The 18,287-nt window shown below is 38.9% G+C and overlaps 1 protein-coding gene across 2 annotated transcripts in view; it reads right to left on the bottom strand.

Annotated features, from left to right (window-relative positions):
* LOC145690197 (LIM/homeobox protein Lhx9-like) overlaps window positions 1-2,574 on the bottom strand; it is a 196,851-nt gene extending 194,277 nt beyond the window's left edge. The window contains exon 1 of one of the 2 annotated variants that reach the window (XM_081764847.1): window positions 2,072-2,574. The gene's annotated coding sequence lies outside the window, so the exon portion shown is untranslated. The remainder of the gene's footprint in view (window positions 1-2,071) is intronic. The other variant, XM_081764846.1, reaches the window with a different exon arrangement.
* Window positions 2,575-18,287: the final 15,713 nt, after the last annotated feature.

Here is an 18,287-nt window from a genome sequence, read left to right as displayed (position 1 = left end):
TATGAGACGTGGACCTACTGACTAACGTGGAATCCGAAGCACATGAGCTCCCGCCGGGAACCTACTATGGAAAAGAGTTTGCAAAGATTCCGTGTAGTGCATTTATTGTAGTATACAAAGCAGAAAGAGAGTAAGTAGAATCCTCCAGCCAAGTAGAGCTGGAAATGTGGAAGTGAAGAACGATAGACCTGGATGGAATGAATAAATATGTGTGGAAGTATTGAGAAAATTTAAGGAGAAAACAGTACTGGTGGAAATAAAATTACGAAAGATAAGTAGAATGGTTATGACACTATTTTAGAACAAACTGTTTTATTCTAAAACGAGGAGTCAGAACAGGTGGGTGTAAAACACGATTGCAATTAATGCTTGTTGGTCTATGACAAGTGGCCTATAATAATAATAATAATAATAATAATAATAATAATAATAATAATAATAATAAATACAATTCCGCTGTATTTGATTGCAATCAGCTGAGAAATCTAACAGAACACTTGCGGTGAACAATGAGAACTGGCAAATTAGGTAGGAAAAAAAGGTATTATAATACTTCTAAAACATTCTTAAAATACTATCTGAAACCTACTGAAAATTTATATCATCTTAAAAGAAAGTCTTAAAGAAAATTTGGCACATGTTTCATGATTAAAAATATATATATATATATTATAGAAAATACAGCCTATAAACCTGAAAGTTTATTTATCTATTTGTATAATTATCTCTATACAAATCCCTAAATCCACACTTGTTTTCTTCCCTAGGGATGTGCACGAGACGAGTCGATACAGGATTTTTCTGACAAAATTCGAGTCGAGACACGGCTCTTCCAATAGAAAAATATACATTTTTCGAGTCGAGACATTACTTTTACAGCACATTTTCGGGACGAGACAGCCACAAATCTTGTCTCGTGCGCATCCCTATTCTTCCCACACTGATGGTTTGGCATATTTCTAGGTAAGTGAAAAGAAAGGACCGAATGTTATTTAGAATTATTTTAATGCGTCTCCTAAGTGGGGTATAGGGTTTAAAATTTATGTGAAAAATACATATCTTATGACATCCTGAAGGTAGGGAGATAGAATTCAATATGTTAACTCCCTATTAAAAATAATTAGACACATGTTCTAGCGTTAGAAGAGGGAAAATTTCTACGAGGAGAAAATTTTCTCTCATTTTGTATTTATAAAACTGCAAAAAAAAAAAAAAAAAAAAGGAAACTGTGGAACCGTTTGAACAGTGGGGGATCTAGCCCGGGGCCGGGGGCCTAGGTACCCCCAGTTTTTGAGTGAAAAAAATATGGAAGCTATTATTTATAATTGAAAGTTTTTAGTAAACTTATGGTATACCCATCATAGTGTGGCTTCTGGCTGCCCTCCCAATTTTTACCTTGTAGATTCGCCACTGAGCAAAACGTCACTACGATTCAACAATACAGTTTGAACTGACAAAAATACCTAGTAATTCACATTAAATAAAAAGTTATCAACATTCTTTCAAATTCGGAAGGCGAAGAGGTAAAAATATTTGGTGAGATCTACTTTCTATCTGATCCATCTTAAACTATTGCTTTTGTCAACAATATATTTTGTAAAAAATATTCTACAGTATGTATCCTAATCAGGCGTGTGAATAAGGGCCTCGCAGACACAGCATTGCGGGGGACCTGAAGCCATAAGGGGGACCCAAAATCGTGAAGTGGAACGCAGAGAAGGGGTCCCACTCCATGTTGTCTGCCGGGAGGCCCCCAAGCCTTTAGTTACGCCACTGGTCCTAATACTGAAGTGTTCGGAAGGAATAGGATTAGCTTTGCTTGTATTTCATCTAACGCTGTATTTTGTTTAGTCTACTATTTGAAAAAAAAATATATAAAAAAAAATAAATAAAAAAAGTAGGCCAGATCTGGCACTTGCATCCAAAAGCACATGCTTAATCTACATTGAAATCACACCGACACAGAATCACAACTAAACAGTTGTAATTAATCTTTAATAATTCAAGAAGTCAAATCTGTTTAATTAGTTTAAAAAAGAGAAGAAAAGAAATTGTGTTATTTGACACTTACTGCTTTTGACCAAGTTGTCATTCTTCACCGCTTACTTCCCCTCTGGACACTCCCTCCCTCTACCAGTAGCTGTGAGAAACACCACTACCACTCTCGCTTAGTAGCCAGAAGGGGGGCCCACCTGTACGGCGCGGGACACACTTTCCCCGCTTTTTTTCTTCTTCCTCTCTCAATCAGATGTGATGTGTGTCTCTTCTTGGCTGTGTCTAACGGTGGCGTTGTGGAGTGTATATAGCAAAGGCCCTAGGCTGAGGCCGCAAACTTGTAAAGACCGCTCAGCTGTGTTGTGTGTTAGATGCTCATCGAACGCCCCGCACCGCACCGCACGTCCCAGGTTGTACCACGAGAAGAAACGGCAATACCACGCAGACGCGAACGAGCGACGTTATTTGTCATTGCCGCATGCGATCAAAACTTAAGCGTCTCGTCCTTATTCTCTGAGCATGTGTGCTAGTCTCCCTCCCCCCTCTCTCGCAGCATCACTCCCATTGCTGTGTCCAATCAGGCGAATCCGGAGGAGGAATCTTCTACGTTCTGATTGGTTGCCTGTCAGTGATATTTCTGTCAAGAATCAAGATAAATGTTTTGTTTGGTGGCGCTAGTTTTCGTTATGTTATATGGTCGGGGTTGTATGAGTGAATGTGTGATTCTGCGCGCTGGCGCACCCGCGCATACATACACACATATCACAGCCTGAATGTAGCTCGCTGAGAGTGTTCTTGACTGTTCATCTATATGATAGCATGTGTGATGAAGTATTGAAGCATGTATACAAGATGAACCTGATAACGTGTTGTTTCTCCCTCTCCCCCTTGAAATGTACGTGATGTTGTTCGGTGTGTATTTACTGTAGCATGCATGTTAATTATCAGCATATGTATGTGTCGTGCGCACAAAACACAAAACTATATTAACAACTTGTTCTTTTATGAATTTTCCAGCATATCCGTAGTACATAAGTAAAACAAACATTTTAACTATTTTTTTTTTCTAAATTCTCCTTTACGTCAAAGATATTCAAGAATAAACATAAAGAATATTACCCAAATAATTTTCCTTCTTCCTTATTTTCAATTGAAAGACCAAACTTGATATTATCAAGTATATTCCAGGTTTTCGCCAAACTCAATTATTGTTCATTTAGTGATCAATATTCTGATTAACAAGCGGATAAGATTTATGAGATAAGATTCCAGTTTGTGACCAATCGGTTGCTGATTCCTTGAACGAAATTATTAATAAACAGGTATCACTGCACTGGTTGAAACGTTTTTATTATCTAATAGTAAAAAGTTTTATTAAAGTTTACCACAGTGCAAAAACATGAATACATAGAAAACTGAAAGGGGAGCGAGGGGCCGTGGTGGGTCAGTATTAGAACGTTCAACTCTAGTGTGTGGGGTCCCTGGTTCGATCCCAGCTTGCCCCAGGTGAACTTTGTGGTAGACAAACACTATGGTGTGCGTGAGTTTTCTCGAGGTTCTTCCCTTTCCTCCCACTTTCTTTATTCCGCCATTTAATTCATTTCTCATCATCACCGTCTCCTTTAGCCTAGCCGGATAACCGTGGGACGTAAAACTCAAAGGCTTCATTTTGAAAGGGGAGCGAAAAATCAAAATGTCAAACCGATTTATATAATAAACAAACAGAATAAAGACAAATGTCCCCGTGTAGTGTAGTCGATAACGCTTTCGCCTTTGGTGCGAGCCGTCCCGGGTTCGATTGCCGGTGGAGACACTCGGTCAGAAAGGTGTAACAGCTTTTTCAAGCCAGACGTCCTGAGTGAGGTTTTTCCTGGATTTTCCTCATTCACACCAGGCAAATGTCGACATTGTACCTAACAAAATGCTCCCAGGCCGCTTCCTTCTTTCCCCACTCCTTTCTTCCTCTCCAATTCCCCGGGCTGTGTGATCACCGAGGGACGTCATCCCTCATGTGTGTGACAGGTTAAAATGCCGAAACCCCACAAGTCTAATTCCTAAACCTAAAACAAAATATAATAATAATAATAATCTAAGTAATACAACTTCAGTCGTATGTTAGAGACGATAGCAAACGATGAAGATATTTTCACCTGATGTGTCAAATATACTATATATATATATATACAGGGGCGGATCCAGGATATGATCAAGGGAGGGGCTGAACCATATTTTGCCGTTTTATCCAGTGTAAAGCAGGATTGAAGCCCATTTTGTCCAGTGTATATCGTGAGTGTCAAGGGGGGGGGCTATAGCCCCTATAGCCCCCTTGGATCCGCCACTGTATATATATATATATAATGCGTTCCACGAATAACACTAAGGCCCATCTGAAGAAATCAAGGCAGATAGAAACATCAAACGTTTTGTAACCTTCAAGGGGCATAAAAGGAAACATTATAGTGATGAGGGGAACCCCTAAGAGAGAGCCCTAAGGGGATTACGGGGATAACTACAAAATTTTGAATAGCAATCCTCATCGTGTGATATCTCGTTTGAAAGGTAATCACCTGTAGAGACCAGTTCTGGAAACTGTGTATCGCTAGCGTGTCCCTATTCAACATGGTGGCCATCCGTAAAGTACCGTCGAAGTACGTTCTACGCATAACACTAAGGCCCATCTTCTGGAGAAACCAAGGCAGATAGAAACATGAAACCTTTTGCAACCTTTAAGGAACGTAAAAGAGAACATTATGCTGATAAAGAAAGCCCTCAAGGGAAGGTCTCAAGGGGGGTTGGGAGGGGGTAACTACAAAATTTTAGATAGCAACCTCCATCGTGTGGTACCTTCTTTAAAAGGTAATCATACAGTAATTTTACATCTACATTTTCCTTACCAAATTCCATTATTTTTGAGAACTTCGGAAGTGCATCAGATTCCGAATCAACAAATACTCTGTATTTTCTGTTTATTCAATCTTTCCCTTTATTAGCTTACAATTCTTAATAGGCTTCGGTTGGCTTTGGACTTCACCTTCCCTCCAGACCCCCATATTTGCTCGACTTACACTTCCCACGGCAAAAATACGTTTATGGCATTAATTTTGGCAAAAAAAAAGTAAAGCCTGTCCCCCACGCATTTACACCAAATGGACTGATTAGAACTCACGTCGACCCAAGTGCTGTGTGCGGGGTTTCATTTCAAATTGTTCAACCGTTTTCTCCTGATGATCAGACTGACAACTTCGATGTCATTTTTATATATTGAAAAAAAAAAAATAGAAATTGAACCCCCCCCCCCTTCTTGCATTAAAAGCGGAATTTTCGGAAACCTTGTTAGCATATACCCACTCGTTTTGAATAAGAAGTTTATATAGACTACCAAATTTCATATTTCTAACATGTTTCTAATCTTAAGGGATTTCGAGATATGGCCATCTTACGTATTATAACAACTGCTTCCCGCCTTTTTTCTTCCTTTTTAAGGAAAACTAAACAAACCACTGAAACACATTTTTAGTTATAAAGTAAAAGTATACCAATTTTCATGTCTTTAATCATGATTTTAAGACATGATCACGTTATTACGAGGAGTGATCGAAAAGTAAGGTTACAAAGCCTACAGTATGACGTGTATATATATATAATTTTATACACCTAATACAGCCAACAGATAATACGTACATTTGGTTATTGTTTTCGACATAGTCTCTATATTGGTTGAGGCACTTGCCGCATCGTGGGATGATTGAAGATCCCCCCCCCCTGGAAAAAAAATCCTGTCCTTGTGTATTCAGCTACGTTGTCACGAGTGTTTCTCCTCCTCGTCTGAAGTGAAGCGACGGCCTCCTAGGGGCTCCTTTAAGTGCGGAAACAGGTGGAAATCGCTTGGAGCGAGGTCCGGGCTGTAGGAAGGGTAGTCGATGATGTCACAGCAAAACTATTTGAACTGCGCACCTCGTCAATAATCTAACGTTTTCTCTACGAGCTTCAAACTTTTGACAGTATTTTTCGACATGCTGACGAGACATTACAGCCTCTCCGTACGCTTCTACCAGCTGCCGGTGAAATGCAGCAGCGGTTACATATTTCGCCCACGTAAATTGAGTAACTAAGCAAACTTTTTTTTGTGAGACTAGTTTTCCAAACGAATAACCATTTGTGTTCACCTACAACTAGCGCCATAGGTGGCGGGTGACTGGAACTCTGCACAGTTGCCAACTGCATATATTAAAATTACGGTACACCCTTCATTTCTCTATAACAGACAAAACTCCGGCCTTGTGACCTTAGTTTGTGATCCTACCTCGTACAATAATTGTAACTCTCATATTTTTTCTCTTCACCTTTTCCCATTTCTTTTCAGGGGAAATAGAAAAGGCTGAATCACGTTTTTATTTATTTTAAGTGAAAAGTCTAAATACCAAATTTCATATCTTTAACCTCAAAGAAACTCGAGATACCATCATCTTGTTATAGGAATTGTAACCTTGCCCTTTTTCCTTCCCCTGTTTTTTCTTCCCTTCTAGAGGAAATGTCAAAGAACCGTGAAACACGTGTCTAACTATTTTAAATGGAAAGCCCACATACCAAATTACATGTCTCTATCTTCAGAAGTTCGGAGATATGGACATTTTATTATAAAAATTGCTATTTCTATCTCCCCTTCCTTGTTGAATTTCAAAAAATCCTCTCTTAGTGTTATTTTACTTCACGAATCCTATACACTGTCAAGATTTCAAGTTTTTAAATTCTTTTCTTTTGGCTAAAAGAGAAACAGAACTGAAGAAACAAATAAATAAGAGGGACCAACATGATATCAGCCGTCAGCTCCGTGTCAGAGAGCCACTCAAATATCTACAACGGTCACAAACATACCATAGAGAACTAAAGCACTTGTCGCCTGTCTCTTTCTCAAAGGATTCTACCTATGGTAAATAACAGAATAGTGCGGGAAGAATCTGATATAAAATGAAGAACCATACCAATATTTAAAAAAAAAAAAACACACACACGGGAGAGTCGATATTCTAATTTATTTAGGGCCTTCGTGGTTAAAAAAAAAAAAAAAAACTTGGAATTGAAAGGCAGAAAACCCAGACAAAGATTTGAAATGTATTGACAATGTGAATCATTTTTTTAGTGGAATCCATTTCCTTATTTTCTTTTCAAAATATGACTACCAGATTTACCCTCTCTCTCGCTTTCACATTCGAATGGTCCTGGGTTCGATACCAGTTGCTGACCATCCTGAGTTTTTCCTATTATAACAGGAAAAAGCCGCAATGTTACATTCAGCCTTGGGGGCCGGCTTAGAAGGACAGGAGGGAGCACATGCCCTGCTTGATGTTGGTTTTTATTGGGGGAAATAGACCACTTCATTAACAATAGAATTAAAAGATGTGTCACTCATGTCCAAAATTATTGTCGCATGTCTATAAATATGTTATTGTAGGAATATAATTTGATAACGAATTCACCCGGTATTTCTTATAATGTTAGTATGCGTACAATCGGCAAAGACATGTATGTGGCAAATTTCATGTCAAAAGAGCAGTAAATAAGAACAATAAAACGAAAACAAAACTTTCATGTTCATTTAGCAACATTTTATTTTACTCATTCTAATCTTCGTATTTATAATTACTGTATTTTCCAATGAAATTTACCACATATACTTCCCGATTGTACACATAGTATCAGTATTAAAAGTCTCCTGCAAAATCATTATTACATGATATTTTTACAAGAAGACAGTTATAGATATGCGACAATCATTTTGGACATGAGTGTACAAGAATGTAACAGGTGTTTGTTTCAAACATTAAATAAGTGTTTGTATAAATTGAACTTATTTCCTGACGTCATAGAACTAAGAACTGTTGCAGAGCGATGTAAGTCCGGTGACAATACAATATTCCATTCTTACTTTCATACTTTGCAATATATCTATTTATTTTAAAAGCAAATTTTAATATGTTTTTATTTTCAACTTCCTTATCCTAAAATAAATACTAGCCTTTAACCAGCCCTGGTATCCCTGGTTGCATATCACTTTAGGATTTGGAAAAGCTGTCCAACGAATTAAAAAAAAAAAATGATAAGACACCTTTTAAAGACATTCTTTTGTTAATAAATTCCCACTAAAAAGTTAAAAATAATTTTGTTTATGCAAGACTAAAAAAAAAAGAATGGAGCGCGTCATTTTAAGAATTTATAAAGTAACTGTAAGCCTATATGAGAGCGCATCCCTTTTTTTTTTAGTCACGCATATACATTTATTTTAACTTTTAAGTGCGACTTGATTAATGAAAGAATGTCTTTAAAATTTGTATTATTATCTTTTTTTATTATTATTAATGTTTGCGTCCTTGGTATAGGGTGTTTATTTTGGTAAGGTACCGTATGGTACGTTTCTATACTACTAGGGTATATTAAAATTTAGTTTCCTATGCGTTACTATATATATTAAAAATCATTTTTTTTAAAGAATTACTACCGAATATTACTACCACTCCGCTAATAAGAGGGAGACAGATTGAGGATACCAAACACCCCTACCGTTGATTGAGAAATATTTAGGTGTCGACACTGATGAGCAACATCTACATATGAATTTGAATGTTTTATGGGCTTTAGACAATTGATTCAGACCGGGAAACATGGGGGACAGAATGTTGGAAGCAAGTAGTCCAGTCCCTAGTTTGAATGCCTGGAATGAGTAAGGACTCTTCCCCCCTTGGTAAAACCTGCCGGAATTGGAAGCAATATCAAAGAAACACTGCTTCGAAAAAATAGGGAGCAAACATGCATAAATAGTCAGAGTCGGATTTAGGTTTAGTGGGGCCCCAAGCTGTTGAAGGTAATGGGGTCCTTTATGTGTCCAGATGAACATAGGCACCCTACATACAGCAATGAAGAAACTAGAGATAATTTAGGAAGCAGACTGGTAGAAGGTACCCTATTAATTACACGAACGTAGGCTACACAGCAGGAAGCACTGTTGCTACGTATATATAAATTTTATTTTATTTTTTTAAATTTTCTTATATTTTAGAAATCCAGTTTTTCTTTAGATTTTGGGGATTTTGGGGCCCCCAAGAGAGCGGGGCCCTAAGCTATAGCTTGTTTAGCCTACACGTAACTCCGGCACTGTAAATAGTATACATATACAGGCGCGGATCCAAGGGTGGCTATAGAGGCTATAGCCCCCCTTCCCTTGACGCTCAGGTATACACTGGATAAAATGGGCTTCAATCCTGTTTACTCTGGATAAAGAGGCAAACTATGGTTTAGCTCTTCCCTTGATCATATCCTGCATCTGCCACTATATATATATATATATATATATATATATGTGTGTGTGTGTGTGTGTGTGTGTACATGTATGTATATATATATATAAATGTGTGTGTCTATAATATGTTGTACGATGGAAGCTGATGAAAGAGCTTTATACCATATTATTCTTGATTTTTTGACAGGTAAACAAAGAATATTTCGGGAATTAATCTATCCTAAAGATTATAATAATGTATCTTATTTTTTCTCTTGCATGTATATTCTTAGTTCTGCAGGAAGTTTTCATTTCTTTCTTGGAATAGATAAACGAAGACTTTGGTTCGGCTTCTCCTTCACAAATTTTTGTCGAAAGGTTGACTTTATCGCTACAAACACAAATTACTTCTCACAGAAACCATCTACAAACACACTGTACTGCTGAAACAGAAACCATCAACCAAAGAGGTCATAAATTTTGCCATTCCTCGTGTTTGAAGTTCCCGTTCTTCACAATAATTTCCTTCCTCCCGCCCCTGTTAAGAAGTTCAAAGTAGATTTTCAAAAGGACTGGCTCCCGCTGAGAAGGAAAGTGGGATGAGGAATGACTATAGTGCCATCTAGCAGTTATACGGCCAAGTACGTGAACACGAAAAAATCTGATTTCTGATTTCTGTAGATTCAATTATGAAGGATATAATTTCTCATCGATTGTGAAATGGATGTCTTTGGAAACAGCGAAAAAATAGTACGTAGCGCACAAATACAAAGATTGTACTTCATTCTCAAAAAAGTCCGGAGTTTTTAGCTCTTTTCCTTACTGTAAAAAAACAGAAGACTTTTCCGTCTGATTTTGATCATTTTCTTATGGGAATTTGGATTATAATTATCCGTATTTATAAGAAGAAAATATCACGCACAGCGTTCAAATTGCACCTTTAAAATGAGATGCATCATATTTAGTGCGCTACTGAGACATTTTTGCGAAAGAACGAAATGAAACCGTGATTTGCCTAAAAAATGGTTGAGATCCCATGTTAAATTGAACACCAATATTCCGGCCGCTGTGGCGCACTCCTTCTCCCTCTTAAGCGGTTTGTCCTGGGCGTTGACCAATTCAATGATATATATATATATATATATATATATATATATATATATATATATATATATATATATATATATATATATATATATATATATATATATATATATATATATTTACAGAATTTCTGATTTCTAACCTAGAAAATAACGTTTAAAAAGAAATCAATAATGGAAGAAGAATACACATTTGTAGTATATTATTCTACAAGATGTTAGAGAAAGTCCTAGTCGTAGAGAAGATACAAAATGTATTCAATATAGCTTCCTTAAACTATCTAGTACACTTACGGGTTAAGTGAGAATCATTATAACAAACCTCTATAAGCAATACAACAAGGGTAAATGTCATCATTAACGAATTAATAACAATGACTTTAAATTCCGACATATAGTGTGATATTATAGTATATCCATATGACATGGGACTATTTGGATATCATGTAGTACGATAATTGCAATAATAATAATAATTTTGGGTATTTTTTATTGTGGCTGAGGATAGCACGATTTAATTATGAGCGACAATACGATGCTTGATTGACAAATTACAAGAAAGATTGTTTAGTATCTAATATCACATCGATAGGAAAAATTAGGCAATCGAAAAAGGACACATTATTCTGCTACTTATTTATTCTACTGTGTGCTTTGTTCGCACATAAGAATAAGCAAAAGCATAATACAAGAGTCGTTCAAGGTTGACTGGGACTTTTATTTCTTCAGAGGAAACAAATTGCACAAGAAGCAGCAAACTATGTCAGCTTTTCAAAAGTATTCTCCGTGCGCGTCGAGGCATCGATGCCATCGTTGTGGCAGCTCCCTGATTCCTTTGGCGTAGAAAGAACTTGGTTGTTGTCGTAGCCACTGGAGGACATCGTTCCGCAGTGCTTCATCTGCCGTGAATTTCTTCCCTCCCAAATGGTCTTTAAGGAGTGCAAACAAATGATAATCACTGGGGGCTAAATCTGGACTATAAGAGGGATGGGGCAGAACTTCCCAGAGCATTTCGGCCAGAGTTGTTGTTGTAACATTGGCCGTGTGAGGGCGGGCATTGTCATGGAGAAGAATGACACTTCCAGACAACATCCCAGCTCTTTTCTTGCGAATGGGCTTTCGTACAGCACCACTCAACAATGTGGAGTAATACTGGGCATTGATTGTGCTCAACATGGGCGATATTCACTGGTGTGACTGCATTCGGGCCAATGAGTCCATGCGATTCATTGGTCACCAGTTCACGTCCTTCGTGAAACTATTCACACCATTCGTGCCCTCTTGTCCATGACATCGTTCGTTCACCATACTGTGCTTGCAATCTTCTGAAAATCTCAGCTGGTTTAACTTTCTCTTTCACAAGAAATTTGATTACACGCTTCTGCTCCATAGCCACCGACACACTGCTTGCCGCCATGTTCGCTGCAACTGCTGCGCATGTGCCAAATACGTCGTGCCAGGCACTAGTTACTAGAGAAGGAACACATTACGTCACTCGCAAGTTTAATCATGATCCGGCTATTCATCGATTATTTACGTACGAAAATCCCGGTCAACCTTGAACGACCCTTGTACTTTCCTATTATCAGGTTCTGGAAATGCTTATACCGCCAGTGACTATGCAAAGTTACCGTAAAGCGTAAATACTTGTAGGGTGTACTAAAATGCCTTTTGTCACACAACACAATCGAATTTTCCCCCGATGAACTAGAGGCTAGCGAATTTATCTTTGGTGCACGTAATCCCGGCTTCGATCCCTGGTGGAAAAGCACAAAAGGTTTTAATTTCACAATACTGTCTTGCATTAATCATCCATCTTCTTCAGCAGCCTAAAGAGCATAACCGTGCTACATTAAACTAAATAATAATAATAATAATTTTACAAGACAATCGACACTCCGGATATGAATTGGAGCTGCTGTTAGAGACATAGTCACTGGATTAGTTTCAGGAATCCCATTTCTTTAGGTGACCCCACAGGTGAATGTCACATGAAGTTAAATTTACACACAGATTCCGTAGGGCACAGTGGCTCAGTGGTAGTGTTTACCTCTGGTGCGTGGGGGTCCTTGATTCGATCCCTGACCAAGTAAGTTTGTCGTGGATACCATCGCGTCCGTGGATCTTCTCAAGACACTCCCGTTTCCTCCCACTTTCTCATTCCACCAATTCTTCCATCATCAACCACTTGCCTTAATCATCGTCTTCAATAGCCTAAAGGCTAAACGTAGGATGTTAAACGGAAATACTTTTACACTGATTCTGACGCCGCCGGCTATTGCAGGAAGTAGTCCTGGAACGACTGTTGTGAAATGTGCCAAAGTACCCTCGTCTTATTATTCTGAATACCCTGGGTAGTGTTCTCCACGAGACGAGGCGAGACGAGACAAGAAATGAAGTTTTTCTCGTCTTGTCTGGTACTTTTTTTTATCGAATTCTCGTCGTGTCGAGTCTCGAAGAATTGTTTCTTGTGTTAAAATCCTTCCGCGTCACAAGAAGTCCATAAAAAGCTGTGGACCTCAATCCATAAAAGCTGTTCGTATATCAATGCTGGAGTATATTGAGTAATGATTTGCGTTCATAAAAACTCTTCGTTGTTTATACAATCATTTTATCCATTTAAATTATAGTGTTTCACTATGAATTATTTAACACTAAAACAGTGTTTGAGATATAAGACTTGGGTGGACTAGTATTTCCCACGAGACTCAAGAAGTTTCTCGTCTTGTCCTGTCTCGATTTTCAGCTTGTGATCAACACTAATCCTGGGTAGTGAGAAATCGTTCCTTTTTTAGAAGGTGAATATCAATGTACCAATGACCATACAGGTGACTTGTTACTTTCACGAGTCTTGTTCCAGGCATCCTGATCTGAGTCATGGTTCTTAGACCCTGTGTAACCAGTACAGAACCTGTGACTCGGAAGTAACCGAAATATTAGGTCTCTACAGCATTACTGCAAAATTTTATAATGGATTGATGATGGACAACTACACGAGCTCGCATATTCACGGGTTTAATTCCCGGTGTGACATTACTTAATTAAGGTATCATGTCTTCTTTATTTCAAATATAATTTTATGTCAATTAGTCTTTATACACTGAAATACAAAATAAAATAAAATAAATTATATTTAGTTTTACGTCCCAGGCTTATACCCTTTATGCTACCAGAGGAAATTATTAATGAAAATGAATGATTGTGAGATTATGTAAATTTTTTGTGCTCTTCTATCGGGAATCGAATCCAGTACCACGTGTACCAAAGGTACACATGCTACCTAGTTATATCATAAATACTGTCACAAAGTTTGGAGTGGCATCCGGAGTGGCACAGTGCTGCCATCTGTGTATAAAGCGGAAGATGCATGTAGTGTGTATTTGACTGTTCATGACATACGTTGATATTGTACTGAGTTCTGATGGAGTGGGGCGATTACGAAAATCGTGTAGCAGTAATTGTACTACACAAGGTCAGGAAGACAGAAGGTGAGATTTTCATCCTCCTGAAACCCTTACAAATCAGCAAGAAATTCGTGTATTGCGCCATACAGCGATACACTGAGCCTGGAACGGCAGTTGACCGCGCAAGGAGTGGCAGACCACGAACGGTACGAACCCCGCAGGTCCAGAAACCAGTCGCAGCAAGAATTCGAAGAAATCCTATTCGGACACAAAATGTGATGGCTGCTGAGATGAACATCAACAGAAATTCCATGTCTCGTGTGCTTAGGAGTGACCTACATCTACGGGCGTATAAGAGGCAGACTGGTCACTTTCTGACCTAAACATTAATGTCGCAGAGGGTCCTTAAATCAAAGAAACTGTTGCGGCGTTACGCCAACGATCTGCACAGAAAGATTCTGTTCATTGACGTGTTCGCAACTGAGCAGGCCTACAACGCCCAGAATGACCGTGTGTATGCCACGTCATCTACTGCAGCTGCTGAGGTAGCTCCAAGGGTTCAGAGGGCACGAGGACTGGCTGACACGGAACGTCCTCGACTTCATTTCTACCGCTGATTGGCCTTCTAGCAGACCGGAACTTAACCCGTTGGACTACAAACTTTGGGCAGTCCTTCAGGCAAATGTCTGCCATAAACGGCATCCATCTGTTGACAGTCTGAAACAATCCTTGACCCGAGCAGTGAACAATTTTCCCATGGACGTGGTGCGTAATGCCATTGACCAGTGGCCGGACATACTTCGTGCCTGCATCTAGGCCGAGTCACCAAGGCAATGGGAGGACATTTCGAAAAATGATTCGTGCGTCAGGTGTACTACATATCAATATTAAACGTATCAATATTAAATTGCCTTGGTTTTAATTACAAGGCAAACTCTGTGTTAGTCACATTCAAACTTGTGAGAGTATTTATAGTCATTAATAATGGAGAGACCTATATACTGAAATAACGTATAATGGTTTTAAAAACAGACTGTACAAAAATTTTTATCAATGTACTACTGTCTCATTGTCAGCGGCATCTCTTTCATATTCTACGACGACAAGTTTTCCAGGGTCACTCAATTAGACTTTGATATCCTTAATAACAAAAAGTATGTCGCTTATCTTTTCTGTGATTCTCACGCAATTATACTCTGATATACCTTGTAGTTATATTTCAGTGGAATGCTTTGTCACATATATATACAGATACATGCAAGAAGAGAGAAAGAAAATTATCTTACTGAAAAGAGACAGAGACAAGAGAATTATGATTTTTTATATAATTACTTATACACTAACAGCCTCATAATACTCTCCACGTGTATGACGATGTTACATCGTCTCTGGGTTTGTTGGGATCATACCAGTTCATAAGTCAAACCAGGTCACGGATCCGTCGTATTACCGATCTAACTGCTTCCGTGTTACCGGTCATCAAGTCTGTGTTTGGTTTCATCAGCGTAGTGTAGGAAACAGGATAAGTCACACAGAGTTAGATCCGGCAAGTAGGAGGGATGGAATACTACAGGGATGTTTTTTTTTTTTTTTTTGCCAAGAAGTCGGATACTATTTCTGAAGTGTGACATGGAGTATTGTCATGGTGCAAATGTTACTCTCCAGATGAGTACTTGTCCGGTCATTATAACGAAGGGAATCGAGTACGGATAGTTAGTCGATGATCGAATCTCACAAGTACACTGACCTAGGCAATTTTCTCTTCATTTGATCCACAGACGGGTAACCAATACGGGGATCATCTTCCATGGGCATTCTTTCAGCTTGGAAACGTGAAAACCACTGAAAGGTTGATGTAAGGCTAGTTGATACATCATAGGATGCAATTTGCAGCATTTCGTATGTCTCTGTACCCTTTTTCCCAAGTCTAAAACAAAATTTAACACAATTTCTCTGTTCCTTTCGATCACCTATTTCATAATCCGATACGTATCACATCTCACGCAAGTACGTCTCACTACCCGGGCCCAGGTTAGCTATGCCCGATTCATCATGTAATGTTTCACATGTACTTGCTGTAAGAATTCAGACCTACAATTAATACTTTTGTCGGAATTAAATGAGCATCTCTTGTATTCTTATCATATTTAGCTATATCCTTTACATATCACACTAAAAATTTACCAATCATAGACTTCATAAACCTCCAAAGTCCTGACAAAAGTGACTAGCTGGCTAAGAAACCATCGTCAACTCCAACAATAATAAATGTAATTTGCTATAAAAGTTTTATTTTAATTATCTCGTGTATTAAGGGACGCCATGGGAAAGTGACACAAGGAAAATGAAAACGAATAGCCGATGCCGTTCTCTGGAAATGCATGTGGGAAAGAGATACTCATTGACCATACTGAAAGTCAAATGACATAGAAACACAGCAAATTAAGTTCATTCTATCGATTGCACATCGGTCCTGTTTGGCATCACCAGAAACGTTCGGTGGGATGAAGTGTAATCACCCAAACTACTATACAGGTTGCACAGTGTGTTCTTGTATTGCTGATAAGGCCATCCAATAGCTCATGTAGTAACGTATCCCTCTTTGCACAAGCACTCATCAGACATCACCTAGCTTTCCGAGTGGCGGTGGATTTCGGGTTGCAATTTAACTTATAAGGCTTTCCAAACATGTTTAATTGGATTAAGATCCAGGAAGCGTGATGAGTTTGACTAAGGTGAATGCGAGATATTCTCGTGGTCCAACACCTGTGCTCTGTATGGATGAGCATTGTCGTCCATTAGATTAAACCCAGGGCCACATACATGCACCAAGGAAGAGTCGCACATATTGTTTCAGGGTAGCATCTCTATACATCACTCCCATTACAGTACTCTGCGGGAACACATGAAGAAATGTTTCTACCACTAACATAAAGGGACCACAGGCCATAACCCCAGCACCGCCATAACGAACTTGTTCCATAAAATTAGCAGAGTCATAACGTGTCTATGGTCCCCGACAGATGTGCAGACACCGAGAATCACTCTTCAGACTGAACCAGGACTCATCAGTGAAGAATACTCGTCTGCTGTTCTTGGGTTTACTCGCGGTGAGATAGACATCATGTGTAGCAGTCCTGACGGTGTTGTGGAATGAGTGAAATGCCTCTAGTGAGTCTTTTGGCACAACGGGACGCCTTGTGCAGCTTTCGATACGCATTTTGTCAGGAGACATGAGTCCCAGAAGCTGCTGCAAAGTCTAAAGCTAATACAAATGCAGTGCTGGTTGGACTTCGTCGGGAATACTGTCTGCCCCATATTGCCTTCGAGTCTTTTCGCCCACCTGGCATGTTATCGACAATTGTGATGTTACACTACAAGCCACACTTCATTGGAATTTCCTTATTTCTAGTCTTCCGATGATATAGATACGCGTTGTGTCGTCAAGACACCTTTATGCCATCCTCTATGATTTTTGATGTCTACTTACCCAACGTCGCACTTTATAGTTCATTACCAAGTTGGTCTTACATGTGTCGCCTGCCGATAATTAGTCGCTCAAATGGTTACAATGCATGCCATTTGTGTGAGGCATGGGGTGGTAATTTTGGCATCCATAAAATCACATTTTGTACCATGGTATCTCGGGGTTTCTTTTAAAAGCAAATCCTTTAACTTATGAGGATGAGTGGATAATTGAAAGTTAGAGTTATTATTCGTAAATTGCCTGTGGATACGGACATCAATGGTTCCCTCAGTATTTCCACTATCAATTATTTCCTGTACTCAAAGTGAAACAACAGTGAGGAAAATACAAAAATTACAAAGTTAAAATTCCACTTTCTTTTTACTTTGCATTATTTCAGAAGACTAGATATATCAATAATTTCCCGGTGTCTCCTGAGCTAGAGGGTTATCATTGTTACCTTCTCCATTGTATAGACTTGCAGAGTTTCTCCATTGTTACTGGTACCAAAACTGGGCTACGCCTACACTATAATGTAATATTCGGAAGAGTAACAGAACATGGGATTTTCCCTCTTTTTTTATCATACAAGAGTTTATACACCAGATTACAAATAAGCAATTTCTCTAATAGTTCTTTCCTCTTTAAATTGAACCTTCTGCCCGTAGCAGCTCGGAGGTTTAGGGTTTGTTGGTTAGAAACGACTCTGCCCGTTGCACCTGGTTCTAAAGGAACCTCTTGCTCAATGCAGTTCAGAGGTAGGATAATATCTCTTGACCGATGCATCGCGCAGATGGGTAAGGAACCTCTTGTCCGATGCAGCTCATTGTCAGATGTAGGGTAATATCTGCCGTTTGATGCAGAGCGGAGACAGGTGACGATATCTCTTGCCCGATGTAGGAGTAGAGGAATCTCTCCCATCAATTGCAGCTTGGAGAGATAGGCAGGATGTGACCACTTGATAACTGATGTTTTCTGCCTAGAGTTGTCCGCTTTTATACCCAGTTTTGGAGGCAGAGTCTGTGGAGGAGTTGAAGAGGTTTCTT

The sequence above is a fragment of the Thermobia domestica genome, chromosome 7, assembly GCF_964235325.1.
Source record: "Thermobia domestica chromosome 7, izTheDome1.hap1.1, whole genome shotgun sequence".
In the NCBI taxonomy this organism is placed as follows: domain Eukaryota; kingdom Metazoa; phylum Arthropoda; class Insecta; order Zygentoma; family Lepismatidae; genus Thermobia; species Thermobia domestica.
This window is presented reverse-complemented; position numbering and strand designations above follow the sequence as displayed.